This window comes from Paramisgurnus dabryanus, chromosome 1 (genome assembly GCF_030506205.2).
Source record: "Paramisgurnus dabryanus chromosome 1, PD_genome_1.1, whole genome shotgun sequence".
Taxonomy (NCBI): domain Eukaryota; kingdom Metazoa; phylum Chordata; class Actinopteri; order Cypriniformes; family Cobitidae; genus Paramisgurnus; species Paramisgurnus dabryanus.
In genome coordinates this window covers 433,906-445,606 of record NC_133337.1, presented here as the reverse complement: position 1 = coordinate 445,606, position 11,701 = coordinate 433,906, and the positions used below count along the sequence as shown (strand labels likewise).

Sequence of the window (11,701 nt, the reverse complement as noted above, 5' to 3'; positions counted from 1 at the left end):
GACTTCAAAATAATCCGACGGGCCAGAAAATATTGCTGGCGGGCCACTTTTGGCCCGCGGGCCGCCTGTTGCCGACCCCTGGTCTATAGTTTATCAGAATAAAATTACTTAAATAATAATTAAACCTTAGAGTGGAAAAAAACAATAGACAAACTGCAAAAACAGTGACATCTTTACTTTTCAATTTTTGGCAAAGTCAATAATAAAACACTGTCTAAACATGTTCAACCAACAGAGCTCAATAAAGGCTGAACAAACCAGGCAAAAACAGTTCACCTGAAATAAAGTAGGCTAAAAATAAATTGAAATGACGAAAACTCTCAGCAGAGCACGGTTTGAAATAAATAACATCCAGTGTTGGGCAAGTTACTTCCAAAGTGTAATCCATTATATATTACAAATTGGCAAAATACAGTAACAATGACTGTCAGAGTCATAAACATGGACAAATGATCTGGTAAAAGTCTGGTAAATGATGGTACACATACCAAACACAATAAAGCTAGAGCCCACTATAATGCAACCTATAGACTAATAACATGGCAAGACACGCAACCTCTTTTCATTTCTATTCTTTAATTCACTTTTATTTCAGATTCACAGCACAAACCTGGCATGCACTGGGTTGACCCAACTTATCAAAAAGTGCTATTGGAGGATCAGGCCTCAAGGAATACAGCTAATTTCAGTACAATATAAGGATTACATGTAGGTTAACATATAATTGCTTAATAAAACACAGACAAACAGAGGAACACTGTTTTTTGCCAAACAATGAATATAGGCTCCCATAAAAACTTTAACCAGTGATGTTTAAATGTACTATTTAAATAACCATGTTTAAGTCTACATTAATGTTATGTTGTAGTTTAGGTTGCTGTTTGTAATAAAACTGTAGATAGCATAGGAATAGCCTAGCAATCTATTATCCCACTGAGCAAAAGTATGTCCAAAAGACGTCTTTTCAACATCTTTGTCGGACGTTGAAAAGACGTCCCCATCAGGGTGCAGAATGAAAGGTTTTCCTACGTCTTTTGGACGTCCAATAAAGACGTTGAAAAGACGTCCCCATCAGGGTGCAGAATGAAAGGTTTTCCGACGTCTTTTTCTGACGTCTTTTGGACGTCCAATAATGACATCCATAGGACGTCTTTTTAAGGTCCAAATTTAGTTGAAATGTGGTCATTGTGGACATATTTTCAACGTCTTATAACGTCAACTGCAGACTCATTTTAGACATCATTTAGCTAAATAAAGACTCACACTTTGCACTCCATTAAACGTATTTATTCAAAACTTATTTTGTATAAATGTGGTTGTGTGTTTGTGTGTGTACAAATGCATAAAAGCTAAATACAACAAATAAAAACAATACAATTATAACATTTAAAAACAACATAAATAAACAATATATATACTTTAAAATTTTTTTTAAAAAGTGCATCTATTCAAAAAGTAATGTTAAAAACAATGTTTATTGTGTACCCCTCCCTTTCTTGATGGTGCACGTTTAAGATGGTCTTAAGCATGTTTTCTTATCAGCTGCTCCGTTGCATCTTTACTCCATTACTCCACCTGTAAAAATGGAAAGACAAAAAATATAAATATGCAAAAGCAGCCTGTAGTCATACACCAAGTACACATACATGTTATAAGAAAACAGCAAGGTTTAAATCCTTTGCACACCCTTACTTCATAGCTTTTGCAGCACTGTACCAACTGTCCTCTAGGTGTAAATTTTCACCTCATGATTTATCATCTGTTAACAATTTCCCTGTATTTTTACAGTACTGGCAGCACGTCTATTTCTTGTTTATTTTTAGTGTATTTTACTGTAATACCTATATTGACAGATACATTTTTTTACTTATTACAGTAATTACAAATAATATTACATACTATATAGCTAATTTAGATATAAATCTATAGTTATTAATATTGTAAAACGCTATTCTTGACATGACATTATGAATTAAAAGGCAATTCAAGCCATGTTTGTATTAAAAATATTTTTTTTGAATCATTTCATTGAAACAAAAAATATTTAAAACATTTTAAACATTAAGTAAAGAGCCAGTAAGATGACAATTTTAAGCGTCCTATCACTGTTTATTAGTCCCGGACAACAGGTTTAAACGCATGCAAGGTCAAAACACACTGTAATTTTCTCAAAATATACATTTAAAATTAACCCATTTCTCAGAGATCCCCCAACTATTCGTGTGAAGCCATTCAACGACTTAGTCTGCTTACACCCCACCTTTCAGTAGCCTACACTGCTTTGATTGGACAACTGACAGAGTCTCCGCGCAGACCACAGATCAGTGGCACAGACCAACAATAGTGCAACATGTATTGACCTAGTGCTAACATGATTTACTGAGAAGACATTATCGACATTAGGGATGCAGCGATTATAGATTTTGATGGTGCGGTTATAGTCTGATAAATAATCACGGTTTTACGGTTATTAAGAATTCATTTCTTTTACAACATTAATGTATAAAATCACATGAATAAATTTTTTAACAATTGCTAAATTCTTCTGTATTTTCAGTTTGTGTATTTTTCTACAATTCTTGGACAAATGATAATAATAATAACTTAGCTGGCTTTGACTTAAACATTATAGGTGTCTTTTGAAACCTATAGGCTATTCATTTTAATGATCTTTTGAATAAATGTAATTTTACATTTGGACTGAATAAATGTATATTATTTTGGTTTGTTTGAAGTAAAACGAATTCATTAAGTCGTTCTCAAAACGAATAATAACACAGGGTCATCCTGGACCAGGTACTGCGAGTCATTTTGACAGGTGTAGCTTTATATTACACAAAAATAAAATATAAATATTAGGGGTGGCAAGATTAACATGTTAACTCAAGCTATTCATTAATTAATCATAAACGCGTTAAAAGAATTCAACCTAAGGAAATGCAGTCAGACCACCAGGAGCCCCGCCCAGGTTTGATCCACGAGCAGGAGGTTTTTAATGCTGTACAGACAGGGAGTGTGGCTCTTTCACGTACTCATGTAGGTGCGCGCACACACGCACGCACGCACGCACGCACGCACGCACATACACACACACACAAACCAGATGCACGAACAACCAAGAGACACGTCACGCGGCCACATATTCTTTTGAACGCGGAGCTTTGTCATACAGTGCATCAAGATGCATGCGCCTCTTGGTGGTTCGTGGATCTGGTTTGTCTGTGCGTGAAACAAAAACACGCAGTGTAGTGAAAACTTTACGGTTACTTAACCCTGACATTTTAAAGTGCGGTTAATAGTGAAACCGGTTAATCGCTGCATCCCTAATCGACATTAATACACATCATTCATCATTAATCCAAGCAATAAAAACGACAACAAAAACTAACATTTTACACCCATTTAAGCATTTATGTTAGCTAACCGGGTCATATCAAAACCTAAGTGAGCATGCGCTAGCCGCTTGCTAACGTGACTCTCTGACAGTATATATGGGCAGTTTCCCGGACCAGGGTTGGCTTAATCCAGGACTAGGCCTTAGTTTAATTTGGAAATATAACTAGTTTTAACAAACATGCCTTAATAAAAACATTACCTGTGTGCATTTTGAGGTAAAACAAAGGGCACTGATGTATTTTAAGATACGTCAGTGCAAGATGTTTTCAGTTTGGAGAGCTCTTAAAAGTGTTTAAGTCTAGGACTAGTCTAATCCCTGTCCGGAAAACCGCCCCATAGAGTTTAAACAACTCCATCATTCATCATTAATCCAAGCAGTAAAAACGACGATAGAAACTAACAATTTTACACTCATTTAAGCATTTATGTAAACTAACCGTGTCATAGCAAAACAATAAGTGAGCATGCGTTAACTGCTTGCTAACGTGACTCTCTGACAGTATATTAAGAGTTTAAACAACTCCATCATTCATCATTAATCCAAGCAGTAAAAACGACGATAGAAACTAACAATTTTACACTCATTTAAGCATTTATGTAAACTAACCGGGTCATAGCAAAACAATAAGTGAGCATGCGTTAACTGCTTGCTAACGTGACTCTCCGAGTTTAAACAACGAAGCAATAAAAACGATGATAGACATTTTACACTCATTTAAGCAAGTATGTAGCTATACTCATACTTACAGGTTGTGGTTAGGAGACGCATGTTGTTTCAAATAAAGTGGGTACTGAACAATCTTTCATTGCCAAACGTCTAAGTTAATAAATCCCTCTGTGAAAAATTAATTTTAACTAGAGGTCAACCGATATGTGTTTTTCAGAGCCAATGCCGATACCGATTATTACTGATCAAGTAGACCGACAACTGATATTCTGAACTGATATGGCTGGTGTAAAAATGAAAATTAAATGTCAAAATTAAGACTCAGGGTCTGACAAAAACTCTCAATGCTTTGAAACATTTTTAATTCTTCTGACTCTAAGAAATGTTAATTATAACAATCATATTAATAATAACAACATTTGAGCGTTTAAACGTTCATTTTCCTCACAGCTGCTCTTGTCTGCGTTCAGCCGCCGCACGCACACACAGCAGCCTGTCATCAGTGCAAGTGAACAGAGCGATCTCTCTCACGTCTTAAAGCTACAGTATCATAATTCATCTCTCAATACAATCACTCTCTGCTCTTGACTAAGGAACTGTTATACTTCATACGAATGTGTGTATATTTAATACATACAGTAAAGACTGTGAAGTGTTTTGTTTTCAGTACTCTTAGGAGACAAACGTTTTTAAAGAGATATTAAATAACTCTTTGGGGAAGAGTGCTAATTTATTTGGTTCTCTATTAAAACAATAATATACCCAATTACTGTAAGTAATATAACAAATGCAACATCTGTGGTATTACGTTATCTAGAAAAAATGTAACAGTTACAGTCATCAAATAGCTTGCATATCAGCTAAAAAAATTGGAATTGGTATCGGCCGATCGCGAAGATAAAAGATCGGTAATTTGTATTGGCTGCAAAAATCCTGATCGGAGCATCCCTAATCATATGGATATAATGATTAACTAAACAATTTGTATTATGTAATAGGTGTAATTAATTTAATTGCCTTCATAGCTTCATTCTGTATGTTTTTAAAAAGACTACAAATGTTTTCATAAAACTATAACATTAATACCATATCATAGGCACAATTAGTTGGTTCAACAGCCTATTCCTTAAGTATATACCAACCCTATATCACGAAAATGCGTGACTATTTCACGCATGGACCAGCGTGACAATGTCACGCTTTGCCGCGTTTGAGCGTGAGCATGTCACGCTTTTCTGTTTGTGTCACTGTCACGTATTGGTTACTCAACTTTTTTTTCCTATTTTCAAACCATTGTCGCTTCGGTTTAGGGTTAGATTTGGTGCTTGTGTTATATGTCACTTTAAGTATTTGTCACTTTAAGTATTGGTTTATAAAAAAAAAGATACAATACTTATTCTTTTATATTTTCTAAACTTTAACCAATTGTCACCTGACGTTGGGGTTAGAGTTTGTTTAGGTAAGGGTGTCATTTTATGTAAATCTAACCCTAAACCGAAGCGACAATGGTAAGAAATTAGGACAAAAAAGTTGAGTAACCAATACGTGACAGTGACACAAACAGAAAGCGTGACATGCTCACGCTCAAACGCGGCAAAGCGTGACATTGTCACGCTGGTCCATGCGTGAAATAGTCACGCAATTTCGTGATACTGGGTTGTATATACAGTTGCAATCAGAAATATTCAACCCCCAAAGAGTTTTAAGGATTTATAAATAAAAATCTTTTCAAAGTGCGGGATTCTGCTTTGGATGAGTTTTTATGAGTTAAGTGAGGCATAAAATCAAAACAGAAAATGTTTGATGTAGTATTTGTGTGTAATAGTATATTTTGTTAAGATAGCCATGTCACAATTATTCAACCCCTATATAATATTGTTATTTTTAAAGCTTTCTGACAGTTTTTATGGCCTGAAGTGCAGCTGAAACCTCATTAAGCCTTTAGGAACTCTATAACGATCCATTTTGCTTCAGCTGTGATGCATATATAAACTCCAACCATCAAGGTCTTCAAGGTGAGTTGCAATCATGGGAAAGACAAAGGAGCTTCCACAAAAGCTAAGAGAGGAGATTATTTCATCACATCTGAAGGGCCTTGGGTATAAGAAGATTTCCAAAATATTTAACATTCCAAGAGATTTTTATTATTTTTTTATCAACATCACTATAATGTTTTTTGAGGTGAGGGGGTTGAATATTTCTGATTGCAACTGTATGTCCTCAAAACAGGCATTTAAGCATACCCGTGTGTATATGAACATTTCTGTGTAATAAATAAGTCGCAAAAAATAACTTGATCTGTTACTTGTTGCAAGCAGGCGGCTGTGTGCGCGTGCATAAGAGCACACTGAGTGAAGACCAAAGTGGTCAAGTTCTTTATGCTTTAAAGTGGCTTGTATTTTTAAAATGACATGACTTACATTGACGTGCAAATGCCAGCTCGGTCAACTGCCTGAAACGCGTGCTAAACTCTTGTATTGCAGTGTCAACTCACAGAGCGAAATCATTGCAAAGCAGCTCGAGTTAGCAAGCACTTTCTGCGGTGTCTTCAGCCTCCTGCGCTGATTGGCCGGACTCATGACTCCCAACAAATCAGATGGGCGAGGGGCAGGCATTGCTGTAGGCAACTGAATAGAGTGCCCTGTTCCGTGTTCCGACGGCTCTCACTAAATCCATGGCTGCGTCAGAGCCGAAATAGTGCATTTCAAATCAAATTACATTATCGGCAAATAGGCTTTTAAAATGTCCGATGTTGATAGTCGGCAAAATGCTTAATATCGACGTCTATAATCGGCCAGATTGATAATCGATCGACCCCTAATTTTAACCACAGATTCTTCACAGCCAAACATTTAGTATACCCTCCTTGAAAATGTCTCCTTTGGTAGTGAAAACAGCACAAACTGAAAACACAGCATGATGTTTACACACTAACTAGCTTTGGGCAGGTCATAGTTTTCGTTTCTCCCACAGGCAAGGCTGTAGGCGGAGATTAGTATCTCGTGTGACGTGGAAGTGTTCGTGTGACGTGGAAAATGTCAGGCAGGAGAATCAGTCCATATAACGACTCGTTTCAGTGAGTAAGAGTCGACCTACTTTAGAAGCCAATAACTTGTATTAAAGTTTTTGGTTCAACTACTTTGCACATTGTTTACATTGATGGGCAGCTACATGACACACTGCAATACAGGTCAGTTTCGATTTTGGATCTGTGTGGCTCTTCAATAATAACTGAATGATGACTATGTATATCAGGGTTCCCCAAATCTTATCCTGGAGTTAAGGAACACTACAGAGTTTACGTCCAACCCTAATCAAACTTACCCACCTGTGATTTTCTAGTGATCATGAAGACCTTGATTAGCTTGCTCAGGCATGTTTGATCAGCGTTGGAGCTAAACTCTGCAGTCCTCCGGCCCTCCAGGGTAAGATTTGGGGAACCCTGATGTATATATAACATCTGTAAAAAAACTCTACTTGTGTGTTTGTGTGTGCTTAAGAAAGTATGTATGTTTGTTCTCTAGAACCGGGGATTTGTACATGTATATTATTTTCACATTAATATTGGATGCATTTCTTTTTTCGACAAATTAAACTATTAAAAAATTGTAACTTGTCTTATTCACATTGGAGGGTCATTTAGACCCAGAGGATCAAAAACAGTAAATCTTTTAAACACCTTCAGAAAAACCAAATCAAGCCCAGATTTTTGTATTCAAATTTAGACTATTTAGGAAGTCAGGGTTGAGACGAATGGCACTGAAAACAAACAAAAAAATGACTAACCTTAAAACCAGGAATTACTGGAGGCAGTGGAGGACGAGGTAAAATCTAATATATTATAGAAAGAACATTAATATGTTATTTGCAATTGTTGACACACAATATTACAGTACAGTCATTACCAAGTGTTGAGAATTATGTTATTATTAAAGTCAAACTCCAAGAATGTCACAGGCAGTTATATAATATCTTAGGATGCCAATAATCAAGACAAGCAAATTAAAAGTTATTACATGCGTGTGTATAGATATGCAGTCTTAAACATGGGACATTATGGGGTGGTTTCCCAGACAGGGATTAGCTTAAGCTAAGACTAGGCCTTAGTTTAATTAGGAAATATAACTAGTTTCAACAAACATTCCTTACTAAAAACATTACGGCGTGGTTTCCCGGACAGGGATTAGATTAGTCCTCCTAGACTAAAATAAATATAAGAGCTGTCCAAACTGAAAACAACTTGCACTGATATATCTTAAAATACATTAGTGTCCTTTGTTTAGCCTCAAAATGGACACCAGTAATGTTTTTAGTAAGGCATGTTTGTTGAAAACTAGTTATAATTCCTAATTATACTAAGGCCTAATCCCGGCATAAAATAATACCCGTTCGGGAAACCACCCCTACTTGTGTGCATTTTGAACCAAAACTAATGCTGCGTCCGAAACCGCCTACTAGATACTATATAGTACGCGAAAAGCAGTAGGCGAGGCGAGTAGTATGTCCGAATACATAGTATTCGAAAAACAGTATGCGAAAAGTACCCGGATGACCTACTACTTCCGGTTAGATTTTGCAGTGTGCATACGATGGACGCTTCACTATCCCATGATGCCCCGGACGAGGAGTTATCCAACGAAGAAGAAGAGGCACGCGGCTGTTTTCGCGCTGAAAGACATGACGTGATGACGACGTATGTCACGTGATGTAGCAACATGGCGGATGTAGTACGTCCGAATCTCATTCATACTACCAGGATTCATACTATACAGTACCTACTGTTTTAACGCCAAGTAAGTAGGTACTTCATCCAATTCAGTACCTACTATACAGTATGCGGTTTCGGACGCAGCCAAAGAGCACTGATGTGTTTTAAGATGTCACTGCAAGTTGTTTTCAGTTTGGACAGCTCTGTCTAATCCCTGTTCGAGAAACCGCCCCTATAAATAACAAAGAATCAACCAATCAAAATGATTCGTAGGCTACATAGTTCTGAAAGGTTCAGATGTTCATAGTGCTTTTCAGCATCCTTGCATGTTAACATACAGCCAATTATTGTTGTGCATTTAACGTTAAAAGTTAGCCTATACGATCTCTAGCTCTTACTCACACACCTGTTTATAAGGAGTATAATACAGGTATATTATTATTAATAATATAAATAGATAAAATCAGACATTGTTGAATTTATTAATAACGAATTAGATATTTGTATTATCCCAAAACTATCTAAATATACACTGTAAATGTGCATTTTGCATGTGGTGAGGGGCATAGCTGTATATGTAAACGAGTTATGTTGTCATTTTACTATTGTGATTCTGTAGCTGCTGGGGTTTAATTGCTAGCTATAGTAGGCTATAGTGCAATAACTGTGGTAGTTAAAGAACTAAATGCTGATCAAATTGAATCAAAATGTTGATTAAATGTTTTGGGCATTTTTTTGTGCCTTTGGGTGGGTTTTGGACAGTTTTTGGGGTAGAAACCATCAATTCTATCTGGCAACACTGCATTTGAGCTTAGCTGGTGACTGATATATTCCTGTGGGTAGAGGTTAGGAAAAAACACCTCTAATATTGACATCATTCAACCAGGAAGTAGAGGACTGTAGTACAAACCGGCAGGTCACTGAAGGCTTTGAAAGGTGAATTGTATTAGAGAAAATATACCTTTATCATTTTGCAGGTATTATTTATGCTCTAACAGCAACATTAAATGCTAACTAAAGTTTGGAACATGGGATCCGGAAAACGGGACCTTTACATGAAATTGAACAAAATGGTTAATTAAAAAGATCTTAAATTACCTTAGGAAAACTGGCACTACTGAAGGAAAACCGGCACTATTGAAACATAATTGAAAAAGAGCAAGATATTACAAACGTCAGCATATATTAAAATGTATTTTGTTTTCTTTGAGGTTAATCAAAACAAATACTTACTGTACAAAGATGCTTGGTCAAATGGCTCTGAAAAGAGCCTTTGGGGTGTATGTAGGTCCTGTTTACAAAAACAGAAAGGAGAAAAAGAAGTCAAATATATTGCAAATGCCTTTGTAAATTAATATGCATTCAGTATTCATTCATCTTTATTGACTAAACAGTATGTTAAGAACATGACAGAAAAGACAATTATTCTATTTTGTTTAAATTCCAAAGGTTAATAAAGGCTCTTAATTTTATGAATAGATTGCAAGGCAAAGGGGGTCATTATCAAGTTATCATCATGTTAGTTTCCTTACTTAATCACTTCTTTGTCTGGCTGTCTACTACAGTGCCTGTGCGCTTGTATTGAACGGAGCTCTTTGATTGACAGGTGAACTTTTACCATAGAAGCCCACTTTCAAGCATGTCACTTAGACAAAATCATTAAAAATGCATTCAAATGGTTAATATTATAAAAGGACGGATGTCATTTTTTGTGTGGGAAGAAAAAGTCAATTTTACGACCGTGTATTTAGTTTCACACGGCTGTTATTAAGGAACGAGTCCCCCTCGGACTGAAAGAGATAATAGAGTTCCCCAAGACGGTCTAAAATAACTCACTGAAAAATATTTAATACGCGAACATATTAACAGTCAGTTAATAACAACTAACCAAGGCATCAGTTCGTTAATAACAACTAACCAAGTCTAAAAATAGCCTACGGAACGTTATCCTCCGCGGTGTCAAATTCTGTCATCAGTTTATCGAAAACAATTCTCGAAAAACCCGACGTTTTCTAACAAAAATATTTTTGACAATAAAATAAGTACACAAAACAAAATAAACACACACTGTTTGGAATGGATAAACATAACTTACCTGTTCACAGCAGGTTGTGTCCGTTGAGTACGTTTACGCTGGCGATGCTTAATTACGTCTGTTAATCACGTGCAAAAAAAGATCACGCGCCACCTCGCCACCTAAGCTTTTACACACCCTTGTGGTTAAACTTAAAATTGCAATGTTGATTATTTTTGTAAATCACACTTGAATTTGGTTTAATTTGCAAATTACACAAAAGAAATGCAGTAGATTTTGGCACGCGTTGTGAACGATCATTCATAAAAATATAACATATTTTATCACCTTAAAGAATTTTCACAAAAAAAAAACGTCATGTTACATTGTTTTGAATCAGAACTCATTTGTCGTTTTTATTGCATAAGTTTTTATATTTTTTTTCTGAACCTGTTTTGAACGTCTAAATGACGTCCAAGAACGGACCCTCAAATATTGAACTGCATATCAACGTCCAAAAGACGTCGTAGTCAGACGTCCAAATACTGTACTGGATCTGCACGTCGTTTAGACGTGCAGATTAGGTGCAGATTAGGTTCTGGACCGACCGACCCGATATGGACATAATCTGAACGTCCTTTGGACGTCTCATGTTTGTTGGGATGTATATGGACTGAAACCATAGCAACGTTGGCTTACCTTGTCATTGCTGGTGTGGTGAAATGGATTTTACTGGCAAGATTTCTAAAAGTCTCTTTACTTCTGAGGTTCAAGCAGCACAGGAGACCGATAGAAACTTTCTGTTGCTTTTACTTAGTGCTCTCATTCGCAGAATTTTGCGTATGCGGCGCTACCGGACCTGATTGCGACCACTTTAGTCAATGCTTATACAGCCGCGGACTTCCCAGATTCGGCT

At 36.4% G+C, this 11,701-nt stretch overlaps 1 long non-coding RNA gene across 1 annotated transcript; it reads right to left on the bottom strand.

The window, feature by feature from the left end:
* Positions 1-1,039: 1,039 nt before the first annotated feature.
* On the bottom strand, positions 1,040-10,946 carry LOC135747111 (uncharacterized). Its single transcript, XR_010531672.2, has 5 exons — positions 10,867-10,946; positions 10,005-10,062; positions 9,870-9,905; positions 7,850-7,894; positions 1,040-1,575 (listed from the first exon to the last, which is right to left on the bottom strand). It is a non-coding gene; the product is annotated as an uncharacterized lncRNA (long non-coding RNA).
* Positions 10,947-11,701: the final 755 nt, after the last annotated feature.